The sequence below is a fragment of the Phalacrocorax carbo genome, chromosome 3, assembly GCF_963921805.1.
Source record: "Phalacrocorax carbo chromosome 3, bPhaCar2.1, whole genome shotgun sequence".
NCBI classification, from domain to species: Eukaryota; Metazoa; Chordata; class Aves; order Suliformes; family Phalacrocoracidae; genus Phalacrocorax; species Phalacrocorax carbo.
Window position 1 is genome coordinate 72,623,930 of NC_087515.1, and position 20,835 is coordinate 72,644,764.

Sequence of the window (20,835 nt, forward strand, 5' to 3'; positions counted from 1 at the left end):
GAACAGCACAGTCCTACAGCTGGTTACATCATAGGATACACTGGAGCGAGTACTTTCACAGCTGTGTATATCCTTTAACTGTAAGCAGCACATAAGAGAATGAGTTACTACGAAAGCTGTTTGGAGAGTGATGCCCTCTCTACTCATTGCTTGCTGCTGTGAGGGGGGTGGTTTTCTCCAACTTCTGTGACAAGCATGTGGGAAAACTATTGTTTGGCTTTTTAATTATGAACTGAAAAACATTCCACTTCTAACTATTCTTTAAAATTTGTTCACATTAAACTATACAGTAAGTAATGAACCATAAAATTCCATTTTGAGGGTTTGCTTTTTAGTGAAAATAAAAAATATATTGACACAGAAAAGCAAATACTAACATCCTTTCTTTTTTCCCCTTTCCTCTACAAATCATAATCTCTTCTGAGTCCCCTTTACTAAGGACATAATAAACATTATGTATGACACTGAACATCTTTGGAACTGTATGCCAAACATACTTGCATTGTACCCCAGTATAAAGAAACTTTCCTACATACTTAACCTTATTTGCATGCTTACATACTAGGCATGCATTGGTTAAGAAATCAGTGATGCATTGTAGTCTAGGTGGGTAGCTGCCATCACCAGCAAGCCAAATTCTCTTTATATTTTACCTCTTTTTGGAACACTGGGCTTTTTTGGCAGAAATATCTGGGACTCATTAATAAAGATTGTACAAGAACACATAAATCCAGCTTCCTTTAACCACACACAGAGGCAAATGGTTTTGTTAAATAGCAATTGTCATTTCAGAATGAATTATGATTTAAGGTGCATTATGTAATTTTTTTTCATGTCGTGCCATTTGGTCTCCGATCAGTGAGGAAGCTGCGTGCTTTCTATGGAATCAATTAACCCTGAAGACCAGCCATAGTTCTAACCTCATGCTTTAATAGAAGCCATTAGACGACTTCTTTAGCCACCTCCAAAGTAATGTGAGACTGGAAGCATACAACCCTGTGAGTTCACTGGCCAGGAGATTATGATTCCCTCCATCTCTTCATTTGCATTGCTATGTGACATACCTGGATACCTGGAGCACAGCATGTGACAGTACATAACAGATATAGGAGGTGGCCTGCCAGGCAGCCAGGGGGTCCTTGGTTTTATCTCTCTCAACACGATCAGACAGAAAACAAAAACATATGCAAGTGCTATGCTGAGCTGAAATAATGAAATTTTCCAGCCCAGAACAACAAAAATAGTAGCTTAAAATTCTCAGTGACCCAAATATTCTCCATCAAGGCCACCAAATGAAATTCTAGCTCAGGGTGTTGTCTAAATACACAGAATGACACAAAGATATAAAGTAATAATCTTGCCAAAAATTATGAACCCATACCTGAAGAACATTCCCGCCCCCTCAGTATCAGGTTATATGTTTTAACTAAACTGCTTCTGTTTTTTCAGTTCTCTTCTCTCCTCCCTTAAAACTCTTCAATTTTTTTTTAGCATGGGTATGTTTCCCATCCTGGCAAACAGCATGTAAGGGGAATCTATGTATTACTTCTGTCTTTATTTGATTTTATACAAAATAACAGTGTTCCTGGAGACCTACCCAATTATTTTAAAACATTCCTTTAAAAAATCCAACCACTGAATTTCCACAAGTTATTGCAAAATACAATCAAACAAATTAAAAAAAAAAAAAAAAGGCTAAAAATCACCCTTGCCTCACCACACATCTCCCACCCTGTTCCCCCTAAAGCCAGGGGAAAACATCAGAGTTTTGCAATTTGTTTGAGAGAGATGATAGATGTGGCTGCCTTCAGATCAAACTTGAAATATGTTCCTGAGATGAGTGTCCAGAGCTGGTGGCTTGCCAGCAGCCTGACACTTTCTAAGCCAAGCAGGTTTCAGTCTGTGAGCCGTGATGACAGATTCACACTGGGAAAGAAAGAGGTGGTCGCTCAAGCAGATGGTTCCATGCCACTAAGCCAAAGTCAAAAAAACTCCTCCACAAACCAGCAGACACGTGACTTTTAATCTCAGGGTTCAGGGACACTGTAACTCTATAGTTCTGTTCACATCCGGAGGAAATGAGAGTCTGGTATGGAGAGGAAAGCACCATGTTGTCCACAGCTCACAGCCTGCTCATCTGATGGGCCAGCAACAGTTGGGGACCGTGGCAATCTCATTGCAAGTCCTCCTTCTGCATGCTTGCAGAAAGATTAGCCCTCAGCAGGTGGGTGTCTACTTTCTGACTTCACCCGCTTTGAGGAAATGCTCACTGTAGCTCATTTGTGATTTACCATCTTTTGTAGCTTAGCCAAGTTTTGAAGTCAAGTAATTGTTTATTATTTTTACTGTTAAAGACTGTTCTTTCTTATAATTTATTTTGGAAATTTTAAAATATACATTAATTTAAATACTGTATAAGAATATTTGTCTCCTTTATCTGTTACACATCTTGTATCCAAGAGTTCATCCTCATAGCCATTAAACAAGCTTAAAGGTACCACAGTGAGAGAAGCATTTTGAGTTTTGTAATATCTTTAACACAAATCAGGGTGGAGCTTAGCAGGAAAAAGATGCCATGGACTCGTGATTCAGTTGAACCATGCAAAGGTCAGTACAGGTGTGACTGAAACCACTTATGTCCTGGATATGTCAGCTGCAGATCACAATTAAAGATGAATTTGACTCTCAGTTCACAAGGAAAGGGGAGCTTAGTGGAAAATGCAGCCTATGGCTGTGTACAATTACCTGCAAGTCTGGGGTCCAGAATGTTTTACTAAAAAGGTTTGGCACCTACAAATAGGTTTTAGTATAGCTGGAATTTGAAAAAAATATTGGGTTTTTTAAAATGAGAAATCATATCTCCGTTTCATTTGGATCCCATTAACAATGAAAAATATATCCTTCCTGTTTTTGCAATCCAAGTAATGCTTCTTTCCTCTTAACTTAGGGGGTTTTGTTGTTGTTCATTAAGATATTCAGAATATTTTATGGTACCCATATCACTGATTTTATTGACATTTATTTCATTCATGTGAAAATATTGTTTTATTTATGAGTGTTTTAGTTGATCAAAGCTTCCACTTCTTTTCCACCGAAGAAGCATCTAAGTAGAGGCAAAAAGCAGGGAAGAGAGTATGCCATATATCCCCTTTGGTGAGGTATCCTTCATGTCTACATCGGTGTCAACAATAACAGAAAGCAACAGGCAGATTTCTGAGAGTCACAGGCCAATTCTTTATGGCCTTGTTCTGCTCCTCCAAGATACTATATGAAGTGTGACTTATAGAGGGCACAGCCAAAAGTCACAACTCATTTCATTCAAAGATGAAAAAGAAACCACTGGAGGAGTGTCACCTGGCAGATGGGACAGGATGCAGTTCACCTGACTGTAGAAGACTCATCTCAGCAGTTTTAGACAGCAGCTGCAACTGATCTGAATTGTGCTCTAGAATTGTTCTCTTAAAAAAGGGAATCTAGATGATCAGGTCAGGTTACAAGCACCTATGTTTGCTCAGATTAATTCTACCACAGGTAGCTGCAGTTAAAAGCCCAGTGACACAATGCATTTATCTTAGAGTTTATCGAAACTGGACAGTTAAATGACAATTCTTCCACTAGAAAAGTATTTCTTCCAAAGATACTTTTGCTACTATGCAGTCAGACTCAATCTAAAAGAATAAGCTCCACTAAATTTTTTTATTTTATCTCCTACTCCAGCTCTGTTGGCTTCAAGATCCTTTTACTTTTGAACACCAACAATCTCCTGGGTCTTTGGTGTTGCCTCTCAATAGTTGTACTGGCTGTGGATAGGGTGCAAGGCTCCTGAGTTGAAGGCTTGGCTGTCTAAACTGAGTGGTCTAAGGAATTAACTAGTCTCAGCACTGTCACATCTCTGTTCCCCTTCAGGTTTTTGTTCTGTCTCTTTGTATTACAAGTTTCCTAAAGTAGAAGAAACTTACCTATCACAGATCTTAGTAGTGATGATCTTGCAGACTGCTACTACAATTAATAAGGAGTACAACAGCAAAAAGTTCTTCAGCATTTATTGCTCTGCTTTTCCTGTAAACCCCTCCACCAGCAGGAAATATTTGAATACCTATTTCGTTCTTGCTTAATGGCAGTGTTGCGTACAGTTCAGTGGCAGAACAGAGAACAGGGTGCAGGTCTCCTGCCTTCGAATCCACTCCTCTGTCCACTACTCTGCATTACCTGCATGGAAACTCTTCTGGTCTGAAGTGGAAAGAAAGAGGATGGTAATGTCTTGTTTGTGGGGTCATAAGACTCTTCCCAGTTCCTCCACCCTGTTTTAGTTTCATCCTGGGACAAGATATCCAAATCCGTAGAATGTTAATGTCAAGCAAAGCAAGGAAGGAGTTAAAGTCTGTGATAGGAAGAGTCAGCTCAACTGTCCGTGGAGCCACCTGGTACCCATTAAGGAGTAGTTATGAGAGACGGGTGAGAGATAAAGTAGGAAAGTTTTATAGTGTAGGAGAGAATGAGCAAGAGGCAGCATGGGGCTAGTCATAGGGGTAGTAAGCAGAGCCAGGTGTTTGAAGCCATGGAGGGAGGAGAGATTTATAGGCTTCTTCAGCAGACAAAAAGCTACTTTCTTCTTCCATCTGTGGGTAATGAGATACTTGTAGAGGCTAAACCAACTAAATGCTGATGTAGAGAAGATACCAAAATAGTTAGCATGAAGGTGACTGGATATTTGCTTAAGACTGAAGCAAGGATCCTGGGTTAATATTCACTGGATGGAGTTACTGCTGTTCCAGGACTTGACTCATGCCCCTGTCCCTGTTTGTTGTTAACCTTTTGAGGGTTTTACATTTAAAAGAATCTAAGGAATACCGCTGTCTGCCAAGTGGTCTGGTAATTTTTAGGAGACAGAGCTGGTCAAACAGACTACTTGGGAACAAACACTTTTCCTCTTGCAAAATACTTCTTGCCTGAGAAATATGTTTCTCAGCTTCTGTGAGAGCAAGCTGGGTATTATTAATCTTTATTCTCAATTGCTAGGTTTTCTGCCATTCCTGTTCTCTGCCTTCCTATTTTCCAATCCAAAATCTATTGAGCGAAGTATATAAATCATTGTTGATAACTAGCTCCTATACAAAAAAATGACTTTGCAATTTGGTTATTATTTCCTCTCCCAAATAAGGTTCTCTTTTTATTTGTAACATGGGTGAAATAAGACTGCTGAGTTATTTCTCAAAGGTTGTACTGCAGGACAACAAACATAAGTAGTCTGAGTGGCAGAAATGGCTCTTGGTGGCGGCTTCTGCCTGGTCTTCTGTGGAGGATCCTTGGTAGGCTGTGAAAGGACAGATCATTTCCACATGTCTTGCTCTAACTTGCGGGCATTCAAGACCATCTTCCTTGAGTCAGCCTTTGTCACTTAATATGTGGTAAGAAGTAAGTGGCCACCTGAAAGAAGAGGGTCCTTTCAGCCTCCTGACTTTTATCTGCTTGCCTTAGAGGGTTAAAATGCATGTCATTGTGGTGAATGCATTTGATTTAAATGATAAGACCAAGCCTTACAGTTCCTTTCTGGGTTCTGCTAGCTAAGTCTTAGGGGATTGTACACGTGCATTGTCTTTGTGGTAAAAATGATCAAGATGCAAACTCCTAAATTGATGTGTTTTTCTCTACTCAGTAATGCTGTGGCATAAACATTGTTGTCAGAGGCGCTGTTTTGTTCGGTGGTCATTTGGCAACAGTGAGTGCTGAAAACACAAAACACAATAGCGGACGTGCTGGAGCACTTATCTGTTCCCATGATCCTTTGTTAAGCTATTAAACTAATACATCTTAATGCCAGCAGAACTGCAATAATTTAAGGAATAGGTTTTGCAACGTGATTTTTGGGGAAGAGGGAAGGGCAGGGCTGAGAAGATTGAACCTGCCCTGTGTGAGTGTACTGGCCGTTCTTCCACACACAGCCAAAAAACAAAGTTCTTTCGACAAGTGATTATTGTTCGGTTTTTTGGACTGCAGGTAGTTTCAGAGCAGGGCTGCTAAAGCACTCTAGGGACCCCATTCCTTCCCCTTCCCTGTGCAGTTTTCCGGCAGCTGGTCAAACTTTTTTATGTTGGGGATTGGCTGAAATGATTTGGTCTCTAATTAACTCAACTAATAGTAAATTTATTCAGTGAAATACTGCCAGTAGTCCTGCATAATACTGGTTTAACAACTCACTGTTAACTTCAGTGCTTTCCTAAGTGGAAAGCCTTAACGGAGCCGGTGTTTGCCACTAGAGTGCAAACCACTAGAGGCTTCCGAAATGCCCAGGATTTCAGAACATCTCCTTTTTTTTCCAGTGGTTTAAAAAACATGACACTGCACAAGCTGGCCTGATGGATTAGCAATGACAAGGATGAATGATGTATTTTTAGGAAATCCGAGTATACTGTCTGTGCCTCAAGAATCCCATTCTGGCTGCAGCTACCTGAGCCAAAGATTTCTCAGCATATTTCTTCCCTGTCCTGCACGGAGCCCAAGGACTCAACTGTGCCCTGCAAAGCTTCCTGTTTACAGCCGTGCATCCTCCGAAAACAGAGCGCTCTCTGCTTCCCACATCTCAGAAGCCATAGACGGATCCCGTAACATCCTGTGCCTTTCCGTCATTGCAGCGCTGCTTTTTCTGAGAACTGCCAGGAGAAGTTGCTCACAGGATTGTTAACAATTGGTCATCACCTTCTGGATGTGTCAGACTGTCAAGTACCCCGGGCCATCAGGCTTCACTGACAAGGAAACAATATCAACAAAACATTTGCCCTTTGTTCCTGCTGTATATTGAGCTCACTGTGTATCACAGCAGATAGCACACTTCCTACACAGAGAAAACCTACTGCCTTTTGATTTGAGGCTGAATGTTATACCACTTAAAGTGCACAGACTGAACTTGCACACAAACATTGCTCAGTACCAAATGGTTCTGGCAGCTGCCCAGTTTATCTTCCCCGTTTGTCTCCTTGTGGTTACAACTGAGGCCCAGGTAGGTATGCCATCTGGTGACTCAAGGACAGTGCCGTTGCCTCTGTGAGGAGGAAAAAAAGTCCAGCCTCCAGCCCCCTTCGAAGAGGAGCCCAGATTAAGAATTTGTTCCTCTCATTTCTGCCTCTGCCATCTGCCCTACAAAGCGCAGCTATCGTCCTCAGCAGTTACTTAACAGTGTTCAAGAGAGACCGAGCAGGAATTATGAATTGGAATATAAAGAGTGAAATCCTCCTCAGTATGGAAAAAAAATAAGGCCTTACTAGTACCATAGATAATAACCCTTGTCTGCTGAGGGCAGCCTACACAGGCACACTTTAGGTCATGGGAAGACAAAATAATTAAAGTCGAGCATGCTCTTTTTTTCAGAAGTAAGGTTGCTTCAGACTGTATAACCCAAACCTGACCCCAGCCTTGTATCTACTTTTAGCGAGAAGAAACCTGGCACCATGAGAAGTGGGCTGCACCACCTCCCGCAGCAGCCCGCTCCCTGGGAACTGTCAGGGAGCTGCTCCAGTCCTTCCTCCGGTCCTGCCCATGGCAGAATGCTGGGATGTCGGTGTCTTTCTCTGTGTCATGCACATTGTGTAAATAAAGGTCATTTTTTGGCCTCAGTGTGCAAATCTATATTTGCCCTGTCTTATTAAGATTTCATGGAGTTTGGAATTCATATTGCTCTTGTTCAAAGGTTACCTCCAATTAAGCCTTTCCAAATCTATTTGGGATTATATATCCCTCACAACATTTCCATTGTTCCTGCAGTCAAAATGGCGTCACCTGCAACTTTGCACACCACATTATTAAAAGAAAAAGACTAGTTTAAACCGAAGACTATAATTGCACACCACTAAGTAAAATATGTACTCTAGCAATACTTTCCAACATACAAAAAGATTCAATTCAAAGTAGAATTTGACATCAAAAAAAAGTTGCCTCAAAGGCAACTCAAAAAAAGAGGCCTCAAAGCCTCTCTCTACTGAAGGAAAAAATTTTAAAATATAAAAAAGCTGAAGAAAGGTAAAATGCTTGATAAAAAGACTGAATAAACCCCAAATGCACTGCTGAAAGAGAGAAAAACCTTCAATTTGCATTTTAAATTAATGCAAAAAAAAAAGAAATGTAAGCCAGGGGAAAACCTACTTTCCTTATTCCTCAAGTAAAATCAGTAATGAAATCAAAGAGTAAACAGATCTTCCTTCCTACACATACTCTCAAAAATAGTTAATGGACACAGAATTTGTGTGAATTAGGGCTTTGGGAAAAGCAATGAGCTGCTGCCAAAACTCATTAACTCTACCAACTTCTTAATATTTTCCCCATCCATCTGGAATATACATACCCACCATCCTTCTCACTGAAAAATTATTTACACACACATGCACACATAACGTCAAACAAAAAGAAATCCAAAGGGACAATGCAATAACCTGGCACACGCTTTGGAATTTTAATGCATCTTTCTTGTCTCTGTGTATGTATGCAGTACCTCTGTAGGAACAGGAATATAAACTTTGTTCTTAAAAATCTTTCTTAGTCAATTGCTGGAATGCTGGCACATTATCAGGCAATAGATTTAGTGTGACATTGCTTTGTTGATGTTGGGTCTTTGATATTACCACCAGCAAGGTAATTCAGTTTGCTAGACTGATATTGGATAGGAAACTTGCTTTTTGCTTGGAGGGAATTTTCAACACCAGCTGAGTGCTTTGTCTCACAAGGGTATGTTTGACAAACCGTGTGACTGAGGTATATATATGTTTATGTCTGTGGGACTGCTATGCAATTTCTTTTAATTGGGTGGTATTATCTTGTTGCCAGATCACAGTAACAGCAAAGGTGACTCAAGTTCCCCATGAATTTTGCTGTGATGGAGTCCCCTAGGTAATTCAGGAAAAGTCCAGCCCAACCACATCCCACGGCTATTGTGTGATTGTCATTGAGTCAACAAAACAGTGTGACCCTGAGTGAATTTGCATGGGGCCAAGATAAATTTATCAGTCTCAATAACCTTCACACTTTTTTCTTCCTTCCTTCTATTTCAACGCATGCTAGTTTCACTCTGTAGTAGCACAGATGCTTTGTGAGCCATGGTGACCTTCCTTTCCCTTTCTAAATCTCACTACAATATTTCTTCCTCTGTCCAAAATTTTATTTGCTCTGTAGAACTTGCTACTGCAAGCTCTCAGAGTGACCTTGCCATGTCATGGCTCTAGAAAGGACGACACAGCTACCTGCAGGACTACAAAGTGGTGCAGACTGGCACTTATGAGGCCTTGCCACCTCTCAGAAAGAAACGCTTGGAGGAGACCTACAGCCTCATGCTTAATGGTATAGGTCAGCCTCTAGGTTAGGGCAGATTGTGTTTGTTGCTCCAGATCTCAGGCACTGTCCTCTGAAGTATAAAAGACAGCTTACCTGCTCTATCTGCTGGTCTGCCCATTTCTGTAATCCTCTCCTCTTGTGAGCCATCAGGTCACTTCAAAGCCTTAATCATTGCCACAGAGAGCAATTATTTCGAGGCTTCACTACTTCATTTTTCAGTGACAATGAAAGGGAGAGTTTGCATTCCCTAACTAAAAGTTCATAAGAACCATGTTAATTTTACCAGCTCAACCTGATGATAGGGCGCTAAATAAACTTAGCTGTATTTAGTCACGCTCTAGCATGACCACACTGTACCACAGTTGCTGGTCTTCTTAAATCACATTAGTACCAGTTGTCTGAGTCCTTCACTGATGCTACAAGCACTTCAACAGGTAAATTTGGCATCAGCTATAGAAGTCAAATTATTTGTGTTTGAATTATCCAAGAACTTCAGGGGGGTCCATCAGCACCGGCTACAGACTGTTCATTGTATTCACTATGTAGAGAAAACAAATGCCCTGAAATGAAACAATGAGTTATGTAGTTTTCAGGAACAAATATTCTGTTAAATACCTATTAAGAAACAACAACAACAAAAAGATATAGAAATGAAGTTACAGAGGTCTCTACCCACCCTTTTCCCTTTCAGCTGACGGTTCAAGCTCCATACCAGGAAGCAGGCGTATGACCAGTGCTAACTTTGCTCTGCAACGCTAATTAAGCACAGCCTCTGGAAGAGGTGCTGTCCTTTGGGAATGGCTGTTAGACTAAGGTCATGTCTGCACATCTCTGGTATTTGTCTGTGTGTCACTTTTATTTAAAGAATATGGAAATTAATGCCAACACCCTGGTTAACATTTCCTCTATCTCTGTTAAGCATTTTCTTCTGTTTCAGACTGTATTTGTGAGCTTTCTGATTGCTACATTTACCATAGTAATATGCTACTCTACCGTATTTAACATCATGGTTTTTTGAAAGTTCTGTACATCTAGGACACAACATCCATGATGTCTGAGAACTAAGTGATTAAATAGGCAACAATCCCTAGCATGTAGGTAACCCCACTGATTCTTACAAATTTATCTGAATATAGGGTTGCGTCTTCTAGCACAGTCCTTTCTCCCACATCACGTCTCAGATAGTGGCAATACATTTCCAGAAAGAATTTTTCAAGTATTTAGGCTCTGCATATAAGAATGTTTTGCTGCAGACTGACTAGGCAATGCAGGGCAGGATCTGGGGTTTTCTTCTGTGATATCCAGCAGCTCCTCATTTCCTCTCCAAATATATGCAGTATTTATAAAAGTGTTGTGTTTTGCTGGAATAAGTTACATCATACTGACAGCCTATTGTCCCTGCAACTTGTTAACGGACTCTGGTAAGTTCTTCATTCTCTCTTTTTCTGTACCCGAGGCAAGTTCAGCTGAGGACTGTGCTAGATGTCTCATAAAAATTCCTTTACAGCACCTCCCAAGGTGAAGGAGTCCTGGTGAGGCATTTGTCATCTAGACTGCCTGAAGACCAGAGACTGTATCTATGAAGACAAAAAACCACACCCAGTAAGAAAGCAGATGAATCAAAACTCTTGCCCCAACCTTTTCCTGCCATGCAAGCAAACACCAGCCAGACTGATCCAGAGGATGATCAGGTGGGAGCAGTAAGAGCAGCAGGAGGAGCAAACGGCAGCTGTGCTGATGCTCTGCAACAGCCTAGCAGAGGAGAGGAATTAATCCAGATTTGTTTCCTCATTAATTTCCTTTGTAATTCAGGTCCATGGGAAGCACTCTGCAGCTATCAGAAAGAGATCTAGTTTTAGTATATTTAAGAATAGGAAATGGAAGTGGAAAGTCAAGGAGTGAGAACGATCAGGTAGAATGTCCATGCACAATTTACATATGTCGTCTGTACTGTGAGCTTGCTTATGGAAAACATAGTCATCCATGAAGGCCTCAGCCCATGAAGAACACGACCCCTCAGGGCTCCAGACTCCAGTATAACACTGTCAGTCTCAGGGAATCTGGTTTCTTCCTTGCTTAGAGCAATGTAAACAGAAGCTTAATCTTGCCCAAAGAATTATATACCTTTCACTCTTCCCTTCCTAGTCACCTGCTCTTCCTGAGTAACCAGAAAGTGCTGAAAGAATAAGGTAAATAAATTCAGAATTTAGAGCTGGAGATGGCTGATTAATGTTACTTCCTCAGTGTCTGCTGAAATGCTGGAGAAAAGGGCATCCTAGAATTGTAAAGACTGCATTAAGGTTTTGTTGTTTCCTGGGCCATTTTACCTTTAATTTGTGAATATAGATCTCATCAAAATTAGTGTAGTTATATTCACCTTACAACACTAAGAAGAAAGCCCTTCCAGTCCCTCACATTACTGACAATATTAAAAATGTAAATTCTCAATTCTTAGTTATTTTCTGCTTCCAGTCACTTCCAAACTCATAATCTGACAGATACTTTTGTTGAAAGATATGCCCAGGCCGCTGAGGGAACTCTTCCAGCATACGCTTATATTATTCTTTTGCTCTCCTCCAATTTGTTATCAAAGCTATAATACAGAAAGAGTTTTGAAGTTTGACCCTGTTTCTTTATCATTTTACCCCCCAGGGGAAGATCTGTCTAAGGGGATTGGCATCTGAGAAGATGGTAAATCAGGCTACACCAATTTCAGAACAAGATCCCAAACATGTATTACTCAATTCTGCAAAGGCAGCATAAACCCATCCAGCAATGATTTTTTCCCCAAAAGCATGAGCATGAGGATTTCAGATCTCTACCTTTTAACCTGCTTGTTTTTGCACAGGTACTCTACATGACTTGTTTATGTCTCAGGCTCCGCTCATCTGGTCATAACTCAATGGTGTGGGTACTGCATTCAATGCAAAAAAAAGTTACTTCTGTGATGAGAGTTAAGAACCCAAGATCTTCCCAGCTGAAGGTTAAGTTGCCTCTTCCTTTCTTACTCCAGTTTAGTGCTATTGAGACAGAGCTGAAAGTTCTGCTGTGGAACAGAGACTTATAATACGTGGCACAAAACCAGCTGTTACCCTCTCCAATTAAATATTTTTGGAGATTGATCTACTCCCCACTGAAGTCAGTGGGTGGTTTTCCACTGAATTCAATAGCTTTTGGGTTGAGCCAAAATGAAGCAATGAAACACTAGGGCACTACAGCACATATAAAGAGCAAGACGGTACATTAGGGGCATGTGTTTTTTCATCACAACTGGTGTTTCAGGCTGTTAAACCACTGCCTCTCCCCATACCATAACAAAAGATATCTGGCTTCGAAAAGATAAATAATTTCAGTGTTTTTTTCTTCTATTGATTTTTTTTAGATGTGTCCAAATAATACATGCCAAAATGTGACTCAATTCCTACATTTATGTAAATTCATATAAGGTCTATTCTGGGAAAAAAAAAGTCCTTAGTACTTTTCAAAAATAATCACCTAACTTTTCCAAATTATGTAGGTACTTACAATAAGTATTGTTACATTCTCGTAGGAAATTACATGCTAGCACGCACACATATATTCAAACCCAAGGGAACTTCATAAAAATTTGCCTTGATGGTAGTTCATATGTCTCAATATCTGTTAACATTAGTCATCTGTGCATTTAAGTTTTGCTACATGTATAAACTATGTGGCACTCCACCCTTGTTGCAACACCAATTTGCAGTGTCTAGCATTTTTTTGTGGTTTAAGGACATATTGTTTATCAGGCCAGTGGTCTGTAGTAAACAGTATTTGCATAGTTGGAAAAAATAAAGGAGAATTAGAAAATTTTGCAGACACTGAGGTAGCTTAGTCAATACCTAGATATATAAATATTTTTTAAACTAAATTTACTGAAACAAAGTGAAGCCCTGAAGAGTTTGAAACTAATCATTCTAAGGTCACCTTTAAATGTAAAATCACTCTTGCTGCACAGGTACTTCATAGTAAAGCTTTACATATTTGATGAAATAACACTCTTTTTAAATAAGACTTCCTTCCATTCAGAGGAACATGACAGTGAGCTGTGCAGTGGTGGCTATAAGAAGAGGTGATATCAAACTGGGTTGCTCCAGCTGAATGAAGTAGACACTGAATAGCTGTAGGCCAGTGCTGATGGCAGGAAGGAACCAAAGAGTGGGGCAAGACCCTATTTGATGCCTGCTGAAATCTTTCACTGAAAGCAGGATCAAGATTCTACATGACAGCGTGCAAGAAAAAGATACGATTTTTTAAATTCAGGTTTGGATGATTTTAGAGAATTAAGTGTCTGTGAGATTGCAGAGGGAAAAAACTTAATTCCCTAGTTACCACACCCGTCTCTACCCTGTGATTAGCCGTCCTGCATGCAAGCTAGTTTGCCCATGGATTTTCTTTTTTAAATCAGTTCTTCTCAAAGCAAAATCCCTGTGTAGTTTGTCAAGGGATTGCTGCTTATATGAATGATGGATAATATTTCATTCAAGTTTGCTGCCTCCTCTCCAGTTTCATTTTCCACTGCTGTTCCTGTGGACTCTGTGCCCTCCAGTACTCAGTCAAGGCACCATGACATATTTCAAGACATGCAACAAACATGGCATTGGAACTCTAGCTATATATTTGCATATGGAGTCTAGAGGACACTTTAGATACGTTGTTCTATGGCTGTGTTAAATCCACTACAGTGGATGGGACAAGCTCTGACCAACGTGAATTTGAACCATTTTGCACGACTTGGTCTAGGGATGAAGATGAGTCCTTGCAACAGAGGCCTTCGACAAGATGTACGAGACCTGGAGTAGAATGAAGACTTAAGGAAATTGAATTAATCTGAGAATATTATAGAGAAAGCATCAGCAAGCTTTAACAGCAGTCTCTGTGGAAAAAGCAAGAAAGAACAGCAGGAGGCGGCAAGATTTATCTACTCCCTAAAATATGTTGATTTAACCATTCACCCAAATGAAAAGGGCTAAAACTTCACAGGTATGTATGAAATGAGAAAGAATGGTATTGTGTACCATTAGCATGAATATGTCCTCTGCAGCACAGCAAGAAGAAAGAAAATAACATAACTGGAAAAACTGCGGAGGGAAGAAAAAGGAAAACTAAGACATATCTTTGTGGACCTGGCATGGGGCCTCCCAAGCCTTTAGTTTGTTATGAGTAGCTGAGATATATTCTGCCTCATTTCACTTCTAGAGGAAATTACAAATCCTTACAAACCCCACAATAGTCATGCAGCATCAAATATTGAAAATCTGAGAAATCTTGATGCTTTCTGGGATATTTCCAGGTCCCACTTAATGCTTGACTCATGATGGCAATTATCCTCTCCACACTAGGGGTACAGTAACTAATTAAGTGGGCTCATAAAAGCACATTCAGAATCTGGAAGGAAAACATAACTGATGTGATTATATTCTGACATATTCTTCAATCCAAAGCAAGCCTAAAACTGTTTAAATCCAGAGTTCAAATGAATAGAAATCAAGTGCCAGGGATTGGAAGTACTGCAGTTTAATGTACCATTTACTTTAAAAGATATTTTTCTTTGGGGGAGTCATTCTTTATATTATACGATGTTTGGAGGCCGAGTTGTCTAATGACCACAACTAAAAGCTGAGTTATAAATACAAGTGAACTACTTAAACTTCTTTCATTATGAGGGAAGACTGATGGCTACCTTGATTTGTAGTCTGCCAAGTTAAAACAAGAGCAAGGTACTGGACCTCCTGGAAACCAAATAAGCTGCACATCCTGAGCAGACCAGAAGGACAACACTAGAAACAGGCATGCTTGCACTCTCTCTTGAACTTTGAGTTCCAAAGAGGACGATTAAAGCTCCCATGCTCCTGATAGTAATTCAGCTGCATTTGTATCACACCTTTACGTCCTTCCTATGGTTTTTTTTTTTTACAATCTATTAAACATCATTAAAAGAAGGAAAAAAAAAAAAAAAGGAAAGAAGAGAGGAAATATTAAAAAAAGGAAAAAACTAAAAAGAAAACACCCCAAACTTTCCCAGAGAAGAGAATATTAACAAAACTAATGTATTTGTACTGACCTTGAACTAGGGAGTCATGGACCAGAATTTGCTGAGTAAGGAGCTGTGTAAAAAGGACCAAAATGTCTTTCGGTTTTTTTCTATATCTATGCCTGAGAAAGTCACCAGTCATGCCTTTACCCTATTGAACTTCTCTGAAGGTGATGCTGCAAAGAACACACTTTTCATGTTGTGAGGGGAAGAGAGAAACTCCCTACACCATCCTGGATAATTTAATGACCAAAGTCCTTCTCTTTTCCCAAAGGCATTTGCTGACATTCCAGCTGCTGATATATAAATGGGTCTATAAGAAAGAGGAAGGGAATTGCTTGGAAAGTGGGGAAATGATGCCCAAAGGCTTACTAAAAAACCTGTGATCCACACTTTCTGTTTTTACTGTGTCAATTAGCTGATATTCCAGTCCGTATATAAATATACGTGCATCTGTATTTGTGTGCATGTGGTATAAATACATATGTAGTTTATGAACTTCATAATCTGTTTGTGTGTGTATAGCTTTTTACAGATTTCTGATGATTTTTTCTTTTTACTTTACACCTTTTTTAGCATTTATATTTAATCAGGTAAAAGGTGGAAGACTCTATTTTGTATCTTCTGGGCACAAAACAGACTAGGATATCAACAGTATTTGACAAGGTGACGTTCCTCCCCCATCTCCATACACTCACGTTCACACACAGACACACACATGCTCAAAATATAACAACTTCCATTTAGAGAATGGAAGAACATTACAACTCAGAGGAGTCCTTTCAGAAGCAGCAATAGCTCTCACTGAGTGTTCAGATCATGGGATCACACTGTCACATGCAGTTTAGGTGGCTGATTATACCTCGATGACTTCACAGCATTTTGCCAAAGACCTTAAGTGTTTTTAATGCTACCATTGAAGATTCCCCTCTGCAGCTAAGTTTCAAACACTTGAGAGTCTGAAGTACTTTCATTACAGGTCTCTGACACTGTATTTTCCACGCTGATTCATGCTTCTGAGAACAAAATTATATCAATAAATAAAGCCTGCATGTGACAGCATGTCTTGAGAGACTCAATAATATAAAAATATGTTTTAGCTACTTACGTTAATTGATTTTTAGCCAATCCTTAAACATGTCTGCAATTGCTACTGTCTTCTCCCTGAAATTATAGCCCTCTCTGTGCCTAAACTATTTAGTCTTTCAGAAGTTTGACAACAATTTCTCAGTGTAATTATTTTGTTCCATGGCCCTCCGCTGTAAATTACTTAAATTCTAAAGCACAGAGGTATGTTCACCTGCTCAAAATGCTACATTGGCTGAAAATATACAATGTTTTTCTTTTCAATAGAACTACCACTTTAGGAAAATAGCAAGCCATTTCTTTTATGTCTCCTCTTCAAGGCATAATGCTTCTTTTTATTCATTTTATACTCTATGTAATTGCCTTTTGTTTTAGCTAAGCATTTCTAATTAACTGCACCATGAGACAATGATATTGCATAAGCACACTCAAAAACAGATGAGTTTGCCTCTTGTAACAGAATAAAAGTCTATTTCAAAGTAAAGAGGAGTTGCCTAGTATTATGGTCTTTAGTGTAACGTTCATTTATTTTATATAAAGGAAAATATCAGTCTTCTGAAGTCAAGGGGCAATGATTTTAATCTATGACTTTTAGTAACGGAGGCTGAGCTATTCAGAGCTATCTAGGGTTTTAGCTACAAAACTGCAATTAAATGAATGGGAACTGCGTGGCTAAGCTTTCTGCTTGGTATTCAGTCATAGCATCTACTGTAGGATCCTAAAAAACTGGAAAAGCTGCTGTCAGCTTTGAAACCGGCTGGATTGCTTAGCCTGCCCACTTACCTTAAGCCTTGTTGGGCAAAGGGTAAACCTTGACATAATTGTTGTGTTTTCCATTTGGCAATAAAGTGTGTAAATCTCTTCATGTTAGTACAAAGCTTTTGTGCTTATAAATCTTGCCTGTCACTACAGCTGTAGAATTGATGTAGTAATCAGATGGGGGACAGTCACTGTCTTCCTGTCCTGAATTTAAGAAGCAATATTCAAACAGGAATAACAACAAAACAAGACAAACCACAACAAAAAAAAAAATTGGAGAGGTTGCTGAAGAGAGCTCTGACTCACAGCACAGTGGGCTGTAACACAGAAAACTGTCTGGTAGCTGCAGGGCAGCAGTATCTCCAAAAGCTCTGTCACTTCTTTTGTCCATGTTATCTTATATTTGAACATTTCTTTGTCCTTCTATCTGGAAGGTGATAATCCAGCACGGGCGGGTTAGAGACTACGCTCCATTATTGTTATAAGCCTCAAAGTGAGCCCAAAAGGAAAACAGAAGGGAGTGAGAAAACACTGAGACAAAATAATAGTATTCTATCTAATTCATCTAGATACTTTCAAATGTTACAGCGCTCACTGCTTTGCTGCTGGAACATGCTCACACACGCTGGACACTGTTGCAGTGGGGCGAGGATATAACCCAAACTCACTGAGATTCTCCTTATTTTGGGTGTAAGCCAGTTCACAATAGACATGTCAGAAACACTTCCACCCCACAGAAATCAGGGGGAGGTGGTCAAGGGCTGCCAAGCAAGGGGTCGTAGGGAGGATTTGGTACAAATTCTTCTGTTTCCCTGTGGGTTGGTGCAACCAAGCAGTGCCCTGAGGAGTATTGCTGCAATCTATTCACTGAATGACTCAATGCCAGAAGTTTTGTCTTTTGTTATTTGCAAGCTAGAAGGCAACATAAATAAATTTTTCCTTGTGATGAAAATGGAATATTTTAGGAAAGGGTATACAATGTTTCTGAGCCCTTTTAGCTTAAAAAGGGAAAGTGACATCTGATGTGGTATTAATATGAAACATCTTTAAAATCTGGTGGATAAAGCAATTTAAAACCTGATTGCAGGTGACTTAAGAAAATGAAAATTACTACTTTTCTGGAGATGAATATTTATTGGGAACTATATAGCTCCCTATGCACTATGCAGCTGCTTATGGTCTTACCACACCAGAAGGGAGAGAGGGAACTGCTGGGAGGCTCCAAAACGGCAAAGCGCAGGGAACCACGGAACCAGGGAGCCATAGAGCTCGCCACTGCCACAGTCCTTCAGATCAGCTGAGAAAAATAGAGGGAGAGGCTGAGGAATCAGGAAGAATCATTCTGGAAGGAGGTAACCAGGAGAGTTATTAAATTTAAATTGTTAAATTTTATTGAATAAAGAGAACAAAAAGAGCTACCACTGGGAGCAACAGGGCTACTAAACCCAATATTTCTAATTGCCTCCATGGAGTAAAAACTTCCTTAGCTGAGATCATGTTGGATACTTGCAAATGTGTTTCCGTTCTGTCCTTAGTTTCAAGAATTTGGGAATGCATATCTATCAGCTGATCACAAAATTCATACAGTCTCCTAATAAAGATTTTAAATGTCACAGTGAACAAAATTAACAGAGAGTTTCAGTAAAACAAAAAAAAAAACCCACCCAGAAATTATTGATGATCAGATATTTACTATGACCTGTTGCCCATATTTGTCTAGCATTAGTGTAGGAGCAAGTTATTTTCATGGATAGAGTTGTTCTATGGAAACATTCCCTTTCATGGGTCCATATCTGTACATAAACCAAAAATATTATAAACAAGTGTAAGTCTTTAATTTCACATAAATCCCTGTTTTGTAGTAGAAAATAATCTTTCATTTTAAAAATATTAGAAAATAGAAAATGAAATGTTGTTAATCTCTACCTCCCTGCCAAGTTTTCATTCCCTCCTGAGTAGAAAAGTTCATTTATTCAGTGATTGTGAAATGTAAAAAATGTTTTCTTTTACATCTTCAGGATTTTATCCACCTCTCTAAACCACACACCCTGTTGTCATTGTCAAAGGGTCACAACAAAGAGATTTTGAAGTTGCAAGAGCAGGTTCTAAGGGAAAATGTAAATCTTTCATAATCCAAAGATCTCTTTTTTTTGATACCCTGTGGACCACATAGATAATATCAATATTTTTTCATAAGTTCTCAGACCACCCATAAGCATCAGTAAAGATATAGCCATGCATATATGCATGTGCACATGAAGATGTAGAGTATGATACAGAACTGTTTGGAGAAATATTTTTCTTACTTCTATAAAACAAATAATAAAATCAATGAAAAGATTTGCACAAGGCAAAGAAGAAACAATTCTGGACTCCTTTATAGCCACCAGGCAACTGTGCAAACATACTTTTTAAATTGCATATGATTCCATCTCTTTGCTACAACTCAGGTCCCCAAATTAGAGAGAAAAAAAAGTTGGAAGTGGTGGCTCATTTTGTTTGTATACACGCCCAATTCGCCTGAACCCTTTCATGTCTTCTTTTCCTACTTCTTTTTCCCACATTCCATTTACTTGTCTTGTGATCTTTCAGTGCACAACTCTGACCAGAGTGCACAACTCTGACCATCACAACTCTGACCCAGAAAACAGCTGCCAGAAGATGCTTCCAAGGTGATGTTCTCCCTTCCAGTTTCACCTCCAGGAAGAAACTTGCCATCATTTGAGTTGTCACCATAAATAAATAAATAAATAAATAAATAAATAAATGCAAATAGATGTGTTCCCTCCTATAATATAAGGATACTGAGAGCTAAGTTTATGTAGCTCTTTTAAGCAAGAAATCTCCATTGCAGTAGACAATGCATCTCCAGTCTCCAGTTCCCTCTTTGGTGAATGCATATTAGGCACTAGGATCTTGAAAAAAAGTTGATCACTGCGAAAGATGATTATGTCAGGTAACTCACACCTATCCCTACTTTTTTGAAAGGAATTGCTCTTAATTAGTATCAAAAGCTACAGCTGGACTGATATTTTTATAAGGAACAAGGCAGAACACTGTGCCAGGAAACCAATGTGAATATCCTTCTTCCCTCTGATGTTGTTTTTCAGGTGGATTTGTGTATTTGTCTTTCACCTCTTCCTGAATTAGCTTTGCAGAAATACTTCAGCCACAAAAGACTTTCTGTAGAGAATAGTAGGGGAAAACACTTCCTGCATGTGAGCTCCACTTGGTGCACAGTAACAGAAGGCTCACTAGGAAAGCTGGTTTTGGATCTACAGTTCTTTCCTGGTGTGAATCTAAGCAATGTTTTGTTGTACTCATACGGTGTTTTTTCATGGAAGGTAGGATTCCTCACACCTAGCTCTAGCCATCTGAAACACAGGCCTCTAGTCTGAACCAATCCTTAAGGGTTGTATTATGGATTGTAGTAAAAAAGAGGGGCCCCCTATTGAGTAAGTCAGATATTTGTCTTAGGCAAGATGGAGAGTCCTCCAGACGTGCCCGTCTTCCTCCACCGACTCCAGAGGGAGCTTAGGTGATTTGTTCAGACCAGATTACTAACCCTCATGTGGCTAACATCAGGCCAGCCTCAGCTTGCAGGATAGTACCCCAGA